Here is a 14,213-nt window from a genome sequence, read left to right on the forward strand (position 1 = left end):
TAACATTTTAAAAGTTCATTTTCTTACATGTATTTGCTGAATAAATGTCACATTGCCTGAACTTGCACAATCAAGTGATGCATTCTCTTGCACAATCAAGATAAATTCAAACATGCAAGAGTACAAAGATAAAATTGATTTTGTAATGACAAAGCCAAAGGCCTTTATATTTTTGTGCAACTAAAGTTTCACCTTGAAAYTGCATAGTGAGTTGTTTGTACAGCATATCCTTTGATTATTCTTGCCAGGCATCCTACCTTGAAAAGGATACATGAAAGACATGTTCAAAATGTGTTGAGTTACTGTTTGTTTAGAACCGTTCCCAGCCTTGGTTTTGGCGGCTGAGGCGGCAATGGTTAGGGTCTTGTGCTGGACTTTTAACTGCAGCTCTCTTAAGTTTTTCTCCTTTGCTATTTGTCCCCAGATATGCCGAGACTGTCCTCCAGTCGCACCTTTGGGGAAGTTGTCCATTTTCCACTTGTCGCATTTGTCACACTCGGCTCATGAGTGTTTTGGTCTTTGTTTTTTATAGCCAAAAAGGAAGAAATCTCTGCTTTTCTTTATGTTTTTAATCTTTGGTAAAGTGCTTAGCAGAGAAAATGAGCAGACTAGCCTGTGCTTACAGCTTCGATTATAAATAAAGGAGTGTTTGGAGGTCTCATGATTTCAAACAGCTTTTATAGAAGACCTGCCTGTTCACTAGCTGTTAGTATTTCGGACAGGTCATTTTTTTCCTTCCAGAGAACATCMTTGTTGACATTGCAAGAATCAGAAGTGGAAGAAATAGGAAAGATTGTTTGGGATATTGAAAAAAATGTCCTGCATATTTCCAGTGTGCAGATTTCAATAGTGTTGTTGGGAATTCTTTAGTGCTTGGTTTTTTTTTTCCCCTTTGTGGTGTTAATATGCTGAGTCACCTCTCATTATATTTTTGATAAAATCACCAGATTTTATACTCGAGGATAAAATTTTTCCTCAAGGGGCATCTCTAGTAGCCTTTGAATCATACATGAACTCTTTTGCAACTTCTCCACCCTTGAAAAGGGAGGCCAAGCAAGAGTCTCTGGCTGAAAGGTGAAGCCAGATACACAGCAATTACGAATAGTAGCAAGTATTACTATGCACTACAGTGAATTATTAAGGGAATTGGTACATTTGTATCTCTGAATTTCTTCCACTCAAGAGCAGATGTCTGCCTAGAAGATATGCCTTAGCCAAATGTAACTTACTGAGCTCAGCGTAGGAGTTACTAGATTAAACGTAAGGACTTGCAATACCAAGAAATTCATCTTAGATGATGGTCCCTTCTGGCATTTAAGCTACAAACAAATGACTGAATTAAAATGGGAAATACTGTCCTGCTTGTTCTAGTACAAACGCACACGGAGCAGGTCGGTAGACGTGTAGAAAGCTACACAGTCAGAGCACTGCAAAACATTTTGCCATCTTTGAAGATTTTACCCTTTTCAGTAGTTTTTCCTGGCAGGGGTTCTTTCTGAGATGGTCATATCTTCACAGAAAGGATGTGTTTTTGTAAGTTCCTGTCTAGAGGGCTTTTATGTTGTGTTTTCAGAATTTTTGAGTGAAACTTTTTGAGGTCAGGAAAGCATATTGATCTAACTCCCCTGTACAGTTTTCCGTTTGTACCGTTTCGTTTGTCATCAGTGCTAGTGGTGGCACCTCTGGGGGGTAAAGCTTGTGGCCACGTAACAAGTGCTTCAAAAGAGCTACATCTCTTTCATCGCTCTTTCTCATTTTAGACCCTGGGATCAGCCCAAATGTTTGTTTAATCTTTTACCTACGCAGTTTCGTAATATACTGCGGATGTAGGAATGTTTATGACTGTGATTGCCTTGCGCTTCCCATTGGACGGTTGCGTTCGTTTACTTTTAATTTTGTCCAAACTAACCAGACAGAATTTTCTCTGAAAATGATAAATTTAAAATACTGTGGCCATTGTGTGCCAGCTGTGCAGAGCAAAGCTTTTTTTCTTTCTTGCAACAAAACGTGTTGGCAGTGGGTAAAGCCAAAGGATGCTCTGGTTTTGTCAGTGTATACAGTATATATAGCAATGTGAGAGTCTTTCCTCTCTCCCTTTCTTACAGTGCAGTGGACATAAATTGTGCAGAGAGTAAATTCTGAGAAGCTCTCTCTTCTGAATGCGTGTGTTTAATCAAAAGCAAAATTACTGGCCTCTTCTGCAGCAAAGGCAGGGAAGTTTATGGCAGGCATGYGGCCCAAGGCTGCCTCTTACGTAAAAGCCGCTGCCCAGCGCGGCCGGCTGCCGGCAGCGTCTCTGCGGGGCGCCGAGCGGGCAGCCAGTGACCTCCCGCGCTCTGCGGGCGCGGAGTGACTCAGTAGCACACAGATCCTATATAAACGCCGGCGTGCTGGTTGGCAAGAAGTCAAGCGCAGCAGCCGTCAGGGGCTTTGAACACAATGTCCGCTCTTGATAAAGATGAAGCAAAGGCAAAGCAAGAAGCCTAGATTGCTAGAAAATTAAAAAAAAAAAGTGGAGAGAAAGAGAGAGAGAGAAATGCAGCGACCTTAGCACAACGTTGATTTACTTATTAAAGTGAAATCTATCCCTCTCAACATGAGAGATTTCTAGTAATCTCATCCACAGCCACTTGATATGAATACTTTTARCTTTCTGAAAGACTGTGCGATTTTCTTTTAATAAGAAAATAACAAAATCACTATGGTAATTAGTCATTTTGGAAGCAGGCTGCTTATTTTAGTTTATTATAGGAGGAAAATATGCAGTTAGGTCAGCAGAGACTAGCTAAGCCTTGTAAAGCTGCTTACATTGTATTAGAGAACCTGTAAAGTAAGGGGAGGCTCATTACTACTTCTTCAAAGTTATTTCAGGAACGTCAGTGTGAAGTGCAAAGGAGCCCAATTTAAGAGAATCACAGATACACAAAAAATCCGAAACACTGTAACAGCAAAAATATCTGTCAGTAGGAAAGTAGTGCCACATTGATGTTTGAGAAAAATATAAGTACTGTCCCATTTCTAGAGAGCCAAAACAGAATATTCAAGCAGTGCTAATAAAAGGCCACTTTTTTTCTATCAAGTCCCTGAATTAAGGCAGAATCAGTTTTTCTACATTGCGGCAATCCTTCTGTCACCTTCCCTTGGTACCATCAATATGTGTAGGAAGTTGCCATGCAATCTAGCTGGATTAAGTGTTAAAGTCCATAAACAAGTAACTCAAAGATATTTGCACTTAAAATGACAGTGCTRACCAACAGTGTGGCTTCATAGATAAAGGTACTCACCAGTCATCAAGATACAACATTTAGWTGGAGATTTTTTGGTTTGAGCTTCTTTTAATATTGAGGGTTTTGCCAAAGAGAGCCTGCTGCAGATTCAGAGCAGTGAGATGTTTATTTAAAGCCCACCAGAGTTACTCCATATTGCAACCGGAGGTGAGCTGTTGTCAAATGAAACAACCCAGGTTATTACTAAAGAATGTGCGTGTACCTTCCCCCAAGGCAGTGGGCAGATGGAAATACATGGGCAAAACCACATATGTATATACTGCTGTGCATTTGGAGGATTTGTATTTCATTAATGAATTGTATGTTCAGATCTTGTGCACAAGATCTGTACTTTTGTGTGAAAGCTAGAAATGGTAACTGTGGAGTTAGGGTTGCAGGATGCAGTGTTAAGAGTTTCCCTTCAAACTTGCACATAGACACCAAATCTCACGTATGTACTGCTAGCTCRAAGTTTCCAAAGCGACTAATAGTTTTAATACCTCCCCGTTAGGTTACTAATAAGAAACAGCATGTAAGAATCTGGCTTGCAAAAAGTACTAAGCAACCCTGCCCTAAAAATCAGACTTGGTGCAAAGTTGTTGACATCTGAAAAATGCAGGCATGTACAGCCACTGTCCCCTGTGAAATCTAAGGCAATGCTGGGCAATAAATTCTCCTTGCTTGTTTGATATATTGCCTATTGCTAATGAAAACCCAGTCATGTGTACATATATATATATATATATATGTATGTATATATATGACAGCTCAGTGAAATTATGTTGCCCAGGTAAATTAATGGCTGACTTCTATTCAAGTTGTGATCCTTTTTCAAAGAAAAAATGAGCTAGAATTACTATCTCAGTTATATAATTTCAAAAAATACATGCAAAACTGAAATGTAAGCCTGGGTCACTATTTTAAAAATTTCATGTAAAACCATCCTGCTACAAGTTTTGTATTTATCCTGCTTCTGCATAAATGGGAGATTCAAAAACTGTAGCCTGTAACTACATTTGAAAGCGTGCTCCCATCATACCATCAGATCCAGTGCACCCATCATACACTCAGATCCACAGAGGTTCAGGGTCACCATTGAGAGTTACTGCTCAGCAATTTTCATTTTCATCATGGCCAAGAAGAATTGTGAGGATTTGTGAGACTGTCTCCCATGAGGTCTCTTTCAGAAGATAATCTAGTCCAAGTAAAAGGATGTTCTTAGGAGCCCAAAGAAAGAAGTGGCAAGGTAAGATAAGCTAGAGAATTGCATTTGAGTTATAATCAGCAAATTGACAATATTCCCCATTTGGCTGAAAATAATAACTGTTGTAGGAGAGGGTTTGTTCAGAATTCTTATGTGCTCATGTTTTGAGTCAATATAAAAACAGGTAGCAATCAAAGGGAATATGGTGCTGGAGATACYGTGCTGTTAGTGAGACATGTCAGCTAGGTTAAGCCCATGTGCAGTCATAGGTGATGGGTCGCCAGCCTGGATGAAGTGTTTGAATTTCTGTTTGAGTAGTTAGGTTGTGCCTGTCTTACCTGAAGTCTCCCATGAAAACTTAATCAGTCCCAATTCCCACATGTCCTTGAGCACATAATTTTACTTCATGTCACAGATTACTGTTAGTGAAGAGATAGAAATAATTCTCAAGGCTTGCACTAGCCTGTTGTCAGTGTGCATTTATTAATTTTTAGATGTGCTTGTGTATGGGGCTGAACTGTACTGGTACCCAAAGAGAGAAGATGGGTGAGAAGATGCAATCCGTATTGGCCACTACTGAATGCCATGCGTAACCTTTTGCTTTGCTATAGCATTTATAGTCAACAGTATACCAGGAGCTGAGGAACAGCACAGTTCACCTATGAAATGTTTTTCTGAACCTAATTAGCAACTTAGTAAAACTTTGAAACATCAAGTATGATCCTTCTGTGATTTAGTGTTTATTTATTTTTCCAGTTCTCRTTAGAAATGCGCTAAAAGCAAACAACCTGCAGTGGTGAGTCAGACAGGTTAATTGTATCTTGCACAAAAAATCTACAAGGTTTTTCAGCTCAAATTATTTCTTTTCTGCCTTCATTGAATTCATTGCTGGTGAAAGGCTCTGGATGAATCAGTCCTAAGGACTGAAATTTTCTCACCACAGATACGTAACTGTAGCACTTCATGGTGACCTTTCTCCCTTTTGCCTTTCTGCTGAGAACAAATTGTAAGGCTGTTTCTTGCTAAGCCTGGCTTACCACCACCGACTCCTGTCACGCAGATTATCTACCAGTCTTCAGGTAGTAACGACCTTTGGTCATGGTGGAAACAGGCCAGAGCTGAACTAACAAACTGTGGAAGTAAGAGCATCTAGATCCCRTTACCAAACCACTACCCGGTCTTACTCATTAACATTTTAGTGGCAAAAGTTCAAACGAGTTATTTCATTAATAGTCATGAAACTAATTACATTGAGGTGCGTCTGTCAGTAGTAAAGGCAACTGACTTCTGTGCTTTTGAATAAATTCAGTTGGCATTAGGAAAAGGTATTCTGGCTGTAAATGAGAAAAATGCATTGCAAATCATGAAGAGCTATTAAAATGGAGAATGCAGATGTGTCCACAATGTGGTATGCTTGATGCTGCAGTTCCTTAATGCAATTAATTAATGAAATGAATAATCAGAAGTGTGTTTGAATAGGAGAAGAGAGTCTTGAGCACCATTTTGTGTCATTTTCCTGGGATAGACACTGAGAAGGTCTGCAAGGTAAAAAGGTTGGGGCTCGTCAGGAGCTTGGACGAAATCAGACTAAACGCAGCTTCCAGAGTAGTTTGGATATGTAGAAATAAGACATTTGTATACAGAGAAAATGTGATCAGAGCCCACAAGGTATTTATTCAAGTGATTTGCATGGGAATTTTTGCACCAGATTATGATTGAGGACGCGGTCAGTTTTTTTTTTTTTTTTTTTTTTCCCTTCGAGGAAAGCCTGTAAAAGTCTGAGAGCAAGTCTTGTCCCCGGAGTGCTAATCCAGCAGCCGGGCGCTGGAATGACTCCAGGTAGCCGGGAGCGTATGGATTTGCCTGCTGTATCGCCCCATACCCAGCGCAGCGGGTCGGGTCAGGCTGAGTGCCTCCGTCGCCGCAAGGTCTGCTCCTGGCCGCGCTGCTTCCTCGGGACGCAGTGGCCTCCCTCCGTTCCCGCTCCTCTCGGGAGCCGCCGGTGCTCGGCTGGCGCTGCGGGGCGCGCGCCCGGGGGCACCTGCAGCCCCGGAGGAGGAAAATCAAAGTCATGGGGTTTGTGGTCCAAGAGGCATTCAGCGGGGCCAGTAAAGCGGCTTGGCCCTCCCGGTGCGTGGAGGGACTGTGGGGAGCAGCTCCACAGGCCCAGCAGGAGGGGTAGGCAAAAGTGGGGTTTWGGCAATTTTCAGTGGTTTACAAACCGTTAAGCTGCAACTGAGATTGACTGGATTTACCCCAAAGAGAGAGCTCTTCACTAAGAATCATCCAAGAGTGCTGCATTTATAATCCTAGGCCCAATGGGAAATGATTTGCCCTACGGACCAACTCAGAAACATGTCTGTGTYTCCTAAGATGAGAGGCTGGAGGGTCCAGGTCATAAATCCATTTCTGCTGGTTCTTGCCATTGGACACCGTTCCAGCCCACAAAGGAGCAAAAAGTGAAGGTGGGAATGAGACCAGCTCTATTTTTGTACCACAGTCTCTACAGCGTACTGCCCGTTTCTGGAGATCGATAAAAGCATTAAAGAGTGTGAGCAGTAACAAGGTTACACAAGTATTTAAGACAGATGAAACAGTTTCAAAGTAATTACAGCCTGAAGTGAGGTGCACTTGCCAACAGCCCACTGTTATTTAGGGAAAATACAGTATAYGAGTGCACAGTAAAAGTAACTCCTAGTTTGAGACTGTATGTGTCCATATTAAAACGTCCTTGTGGGCCTCATAATGCTGTGACATTCAGCCCAGGTATGAGAAGTTAGGAGGAAAAATTAGGTCTCACCCCTGACAGTGTTGTTTTGGGGTTTTGTACTGTTAACAAGCTCTAGCAAACCCAGTTGTGTTACAGACGCATCGCAATGGACAACGTCTCCAAATACTTGCAGTGTAAGAAGACAAGACAGACAACGGAAATATCATTATATATTTGTTTTACAGCTGTGCAACTAAACTGAGATACTTCAAGTGACTGCAGTGAAGTTAGCAAGGGAGTRTATACATATGACACACTGGTGTATAGAGCAAGCTGTTCTTATAAAGCAGAGGTGAAGTTTAGTCACCTTTGCTCTTAGTAAGATTCACTTTACTTCTGCTCTGCAGGYGAACCCTAAAGGCTTGTTGCAAGGGAAACCTGCACGGGGGTGGCTATAATGGCAGGAGTTACCAATGCAGCGCTGTAGCACAAACAAGGCAGCGTCTCAGTGGAGACGGAGTCTTGCACGAGCSCGCTGAGGCTGACCTTACCGTGTCCTGCACATCGGACGGGCGAAAAACGAGGAGAGAAGAAACAAACTGTGCTTTCCTTAAGTAGAGAGCGTCGGGCTCTCAGGCCGTTCCTCCACGGCCTGGGTTTCGCGGCTGGCGTGGCGAGGAAGCTGAGCCGCGGCGCGGCACGGGGTGACCTCGCCTGGGCGCAGGTACGGGCCGTGAGCGAAGCCCGGTTTCCAGGAGGCAGGAGGAAGGCGAGCCCTCGGCGATATCCCTGTACCACTCCCTGCCAATGACTGTCGTCAGAAAGCGTAGTCAGTAAATGACCTGAACYGACTCCTTCAGGTTACCAAGGCAGAAACGTACGGTCAGACGCGTAGTTCCCCTCCTCAGGTATCCTTGTTTAACTCACCTGTGGAAACTGGGCCATATGCATTTTAGATAAGGGACAACATTTTCAAATGTTTCTTTTGCGTTTAGTAAGCAATACAGATATAAGCAACCCACCCGCGTAGGGAGTGGCAGTCTTGCAGACGGAGCCAGCTAGCAGCAAAGAGCAATGCTGAACACATTACAGATAGCGCAAGGAACCTTAGGAAGTGCAGGGGACCTGCTACCTCGGCCGATCTCTGCCTCGTGAGAGGTCTCTGAAAGTTGATAGTGATAGAAAGTTGATGCAGACGTGCCCCTAAAGAAAGGCTGCTCAATTAAGAAAAAAATATTGGGAGGTGGTGTGAAGGAGTAAGAAATTAAACGGTAACTGTTAAAGCTTTCAGGCCTTGCTGCCTGAACTAGGAGTGGCAAATGACAAGACCAGTATGCACCAGCTAACATGCAGCTTTCCCAAAGTGCTCTGAAACTGCAGGGAATTTTCCATTAATACCACTGAGCCCCAGACCAGACCTAACCGCAGTAACAGGTGCAATCTCCTAGCTGCTCAGCTGTTTCACCCATGTATTTTGGCAGTGTTTTGGCCTTCTCACTCTGTTATTTCCCATTAGGCCTATGCTGATAAAGAGGACAGGATGCAAATACATTTGATGCTTAATAGGCAGTAGAGCAGCTTTGCCTGCAGAACATTTAAGTTTGGCTCAGAGCTGCTGAGCTGTATTTCCTGGCTGTAGAAATAGATGCTTTCTGCCTGCCTTACGCCCTAAGCAGGGGTTCCCCCACCAAGAAGTTGCAGTAGCCTGTGCTAGTGCAATGCTTTCTTGATATATTTATGGTCATACATAGAGAGTTATGTGGAAGAGCACAGAATGTGCTTTTCTAAGTATGAATTTATACCTTGGAAAGAGACTGGCTTGGCAGCCCTGCTGGTTTGCGCTGGCACATGGAGGTTGTCCACGCAGGTTTCTCTGCACAGCTCCACCGTGACTTGGGCCAACCTGGTGCCGAGTGAGTGATTCAGGTAATTCCCGTTCGGGTGTTTCAGCAGCCTCGGCAGAGAGGACAGAGGTTGCCAACTGCTGTTGGCACCGTGTTGCCCTTATGAGGTCCCCTGGGAGCTGGGTTGATACTGTCAAAGACTTGTGATRCAGGTTACCAAGCATCAGCTGGTAAAAGCTTTAGTTACCAAAACTTTCAGCTCAGATAAACGCTGTTATTTGTACTAGTCAGGCACCCTTTCCCTCTCCTCTCCACAGACACAGTATATGGCCAAATCCTGACTCCTTTTCTCTGTTCTTACTCCATGGCAGCACGTAACAAATGCCACTGATCCAAACCATGCCAAGCAAAATCCTGCTCTACTTACATAAGGCATATTTACCTGGGATGGTCAAGGAGAGATTACTAGAAACGGGCTAGCAAATAGATTACCTCTCCCAGCAATGCGGTGTTGTCAGCCAAATCAATGCACAGATGCAGCAAAGCAGTTCAGCAAAAGAGAAAAGAACGAAGAGGAATCCAAGCAGGTGCATCTCAGGGAGGTTTTGAAGGAAGAACTTTAACGTTTCACTTTGGAGTAATGTTTCCTTCCAAAATGGAGCCCTTTAAACCACTAGTGAGATTAAATTTAGGCGAAGTGCTGAGCAAATCTGTGCTTGGCTTGGGGAACTGTGTGTCAGCTGCTCTCAGGTGAACTGAAATACTTCATTCCGCCACAACGGGAAACGAACAAATAGAGGAAGGGAAGAGCAGTTAAATAAAAAGAATGCAGTTCTTTTATGAGGCAACCCCAAAGGAATGTGATTTTAATTTATTTATTTTGGTTTGAACAACTAGTATTTATCAGTGCAGCCGAACCTGCTGGGCCTACAGAGCTGTGTGCTGGAGACAGGCTCAGTGCCTTGCCAGGGACTGTTTTGGGATCCCCGCTGCAAAAGCTGAAAGAGCAGCTGCAGCCGTTGCAGCCCATCGCAGGGTCCGGGGGCAAAGATACATGTCCCCAGGCCTCGCCTCAGCTCTCCTGCACTGTATCAGAGTGGTTTACACAGCCCTTGCCTTCAGGGACCCTCAGGTCAGAGAACAGCCTTTGCATGTGGATGGTAGGGATATAGAAGAGGATGCAGTGACTGGAATGGGTGGCAGCCGCTGTGTGTCCACGTGAGGCCAGACATACTCTTTCTGTCCTTTAATGTGTGGAGACTTGCATTTCTTTCCTCCTTGTCTTCTCTGAATTTCTCTTCCTCTCTGACAGCTCTGCAGAGCTCCTCAGGACGTGGTTCGTAGGAAGGTCTCTGTGCAGACCAAGGCTGCATGTTGCTGTTTGTACATGACAGTAATGTGCAAGAGTCTCTGTCAGGGTTTCACTGGTTGCTCAACAGGTCCCAGCCTTGCAGCCTCAGGGGGTTTTGCTTTGGCACCGCTTGGTCAAGGAGGAACTGCCAGAGAGTGAGGGAGAAGCTTTTGCACAGTAAAGCTGTCAGATTCGCGTGCTTTAGCCTTGGAACAGAGCAGAGGTGAAACTTCTCTGCCACCTGTGTGTGTTAGGCCCAGCTGTATGAAGCTCTGTCAGGTCCTTCCTGTCCTGGGTCTGTAATCCTAGAGATCATTTCCATCACTGACATCCTAGAAATGTGACTCGGGCTGCAGGCAGCAGTGTCTGGAGTATTCAGAGTAATATTGTTTTGTGAGAGACCAGTGGGATCATGAGGCATCTCATGCATTCTTTATGATTTTTTTTTTTTTGATAAACTTGTTAAGCCCTATGTTACAAGCACGTAAGCTTTTTGCACTCAGAAAGTAGACTCTGCCACAGTTTGGGTGTCCTAATGGTAGGGAATTGTCTTACTGCCTGAACAAACTCATGGTTGGTGTCTATCAGCTTGTTCTGGTGCCAAGAAGAGCAGAGAGCTTACATGCCTTCTTTGCCTTCCCCTTGCATGCAAACTGAAAGCAAACTCAGCCTGCCAGGATCTTTTTAATAGAACTGTAGGAAAGAAGAGCTGTAAGAGCCGATATAAGGCATCAAGATAGTTTTTATTATTATTATTATTTAAAGCATATGTGGCTAGCACACATTGAAGTTGAAGATGGTCTTTCAGACTTTGTGTGATTAGCCATCAGCTATGTTTGTTGTGACAGATTTGTCCCAGTCTGTTTGCTGTTGACTGTTTCTCACTGTTGTTTTGCTGGTGTTTATTATTTAATATAAACACAAAAGTCTGTAATCATTTAAGACACTCACTAGTTTCCCCCTTCCCTCTCTCTCTCCCAAATCAAAACAAGGCTGAAAACACTTTGTTTAAGCAGAAGCAGCAAAACCTTTTCCCAGTCTTAGAAATGGAAATGGTTTGTGTAAGGCAGTGGTGGTATTCTTTTAAATGCAGAGCAGTATGTTTCCTTTTCATTTGTTAATTATAGAAGAAAATTTGCCAAGGAGAGTCTCATTAAACAAGTCTGGCATTGAAGAAGAGAAAGAAAAGGACCTGCCTTTACTCTGTAGCTGGTTGACCTGACTCAAAGCCATGACCTGAATTTAGTTTCCTTGAGATTTTTTTCCGCGTTTCTTCTCTGTTTTTCAGTCCAGTCATGACAGTTTAGGGAAAGATGGCAGAGCCCTGTATTTTGCCCTCAGACACACCGTGAAAATGAYAGTTTAAAACCAAGTGTCAGGTACTGAGTTATCTCACGTGAAGCTCCCGCTCGCAGCCGCAGCCCAGTGTGGCGCTGGGAACAACAGTTTTTCCGCCTTTCTGGCAGTGGTGGCTTTTAGCTCGCAGCCTTCTCGCTGTCCGTCTGCCTTTCCTCTTGCTCACCCCCATCGAAGCCAAATACATCCCCAGCCCAGTTTTGCACTCTAACAAAATGTTTCGTTTGGGGGGAGCAGAGAAACTTTTCAAATAATCTTGTCCCCAGTGCAAAAGCTGCCACTAACTGTGTTGTTCAGCTAAGTCAAGAGCRCAGCTCACTTTGAACTGGCTGAACAGCTTCAGGACAAGCAGAGAGTTATTAATAAATCGACAGCTCCTTATAGACAAAATTGGGGGTTGAAGCATTAGAGCACTGGGCTGGATTACCTGTCCTTTGGGGACTGAGCTCCTGGAACAGCTAAGACGTTTCACATGGAGCCTCGACCCGGATAAGGGAAGAGCCACGGCGCCGGGTCTAAAACCTTGCTCAGGAGAAACCGTTTGGCTGGCTCACAAGTTTCACTCTGGAAGCGACTGAACAGCTTCAGCGGAGAAGCAGCCCTCGTGTTTGTGTTTTCTAGCACTGTTTTCTGCTGCAGCTCTGCCAGAAGTCAGTTCTGTTCTGGCTGGATTCAGGAGCCCTCGATATAGGGAATATCCCAGGTCTGTTTGCAGTCTCCAAACTGGATCAGATGCAAAAATAAGTCATGCCAGCATCTCTCCCATGCCACCATCAAGCCTATATCCTGGGCTTTTCAGTTACATTAGCTGCAGGATGATTAAGTTTCTTACTGGGACTTTTACGTTTCCATTTTGACTGTAGGACATATGCCAGAAGGCTATTTAATATGCCACCCCTAAACTGTTTTAAAATGCTTCTGCATACCATGGTGGAAAATAGAAGCAGCTGCCTGAGAACATTTTCTCCATTACTCTATTGGATAACTGCAGCCACTGAATACAGTTAGGCCCCTCACTGTGAGGCTTTTTTTGTTATTATTATTAATTAAAATAGAAATTTCTTGGTCCTGGGGAACTCCCAAACACTCACCCCTTGGTACCTTCTGTCTTCTGTAGTTTTTAGAAGTTCTAGTAGGTAAGCCTGGCACAGGGCATGAGCTCCAAGTTTGGCCAAAACATTTTAATGTAATTTTACTTAAAGAAAGTAAGATTGCATTCCTACCTTGAATGCAAACTTAGCAATGATGCTGGATTAAGTCTCTGTTACATAGGGTCAGATTCCAGCATATTTACACATTTGGTGAGTTAACCCGTTTCTTGAATTATTATTTAACRGATTTATTTAACATATTGTTGGTATTACTATTAGTGGTATTACTTGGTTATCAATGGTATTAWTTAACAAGAATGAGTGGGAAGTAGAAGTCGGATTTATTCTTCTTGCCATCCAAGCAACCAAGAACATTTTTGAGACATTAATAAAATGTGTCACCGTGCTGTGGGGAATTCAGTGTATATTAGCACTATGTTTAAATACGCAAACAGAAGAACAAGGAAACACAAGCTGATTTAAGTAATAAGAACATGTACAGCTGCAGCTGAAGCCTAGTTAGGTCCATCTTCTGGCACTTAACCACATGACACCCTTGTTTTATCTAGGGCAAAAGCTGTCAGGGAAGGGGGGAGAGGAGGCCATAGTATGTAGCCAGTATTTTTCAGAAATGTGGATGAGAAGCTCAAGATYGTGCTTATAAAAAAAATCAAACCCCAAGAGAATAAATTTCTGTAACTGTAGGTTTGATATGTCTCTGCCATGGTCTAGATGTCTAAAGAGGGGAGAATGTGAAGTTTTTGTTGATATATGAGGTAGCTACAGGGGCTAAAATGTGAACCAATGGCTCAAAACAAATATATTCAAACTCAGCACAAAACTGAATGTGTTTTTTGCTTGGCAGAACCTATTACACTTGGCCGACTCAGCTCAGGAGCGAGGCAAGGCCAGCATTGCTGGGAGCTGCAGGCCGGGGCCCAGCGCCGCAGGGGCTCTGCCCGTGCGGGGGGCTCTGCCGCCTGCGAGGGGCTGTAGCCCGCGGAGAGCCGCGCTGCCGGCTCGGGCTGAGCACCTGGAGAAACTGCCGGGCTGAAAGCAGCTGCAGCACAGACTTTGTGCCCTTTCCACAGAGGATGGGGAACTCCRACCTTTTTCGTGAGACCTTCCTCTTCCATTCCTCTCTCTGCACTCACTAGCGTATAGGTGATTCAGGCTTGCAAGAAACAGCTTTGAGTTTCCAGGGCAGCTGAAGAACAGAGGTGGCAGCTAATGCCTTTTTGCTTCTGCATGTGGAGGGGTCAGTGCCCAAACGCCAGCTTTCGTAAGGCTTGTTTATACCGCAAAATGAAGGGACACATCAGAGACGTCCAAGTGAGCTGGCGCGCAGGACTGCTTGTACAGAGGTAATCACACAGATCTCCAAAGCGGCA

At 43.9% G+C, this 14,213-nt stretch overlaps 1 protein-coding gene across 3 annotated transcripts in view; it reads left to right on the forward strand.

The window, feature by feature from the left end:
- ELOVL6 (ELOVL fatty acid elongase 6) overlaps window positions 1–14,213 on the forward strand; it is an 81,075-nt gene that overhangs the window by 24,545 nt on the left and 42,317 nt on the right. The window contains exon 1 of one of the 3 annotated variants that reach the window (XM_085309250.1): window positions 7,850–7,904. The exons of the other annotated variants lie outside the window; for them this stretch is intronic. The gene's annotated coding sequence lies outside the window, so the exon portion shown is untranslated. Of the gene's footprint in view, window positions 1–7,849; window positions 7,905–14,213 lie in introns of those variants that run through there. 3 annotated transcript variants of the gene reach the window in all.

Source organism: Rhea americana, unplaced genomic scaffold, assembly GCF_003343005.1.
Source record: "Rhea americana isolate MKP2758 unplaced genomic scaffold, rheAme1 scaffold_106, whole genome shotgun sequence".
In the NCBI taxonomy this organism is placed as follows: Eukaryota; Metazoa; Chordata; class Aves; order Rheiformes; family Rheidae; genus Rhea; species Rhea americana.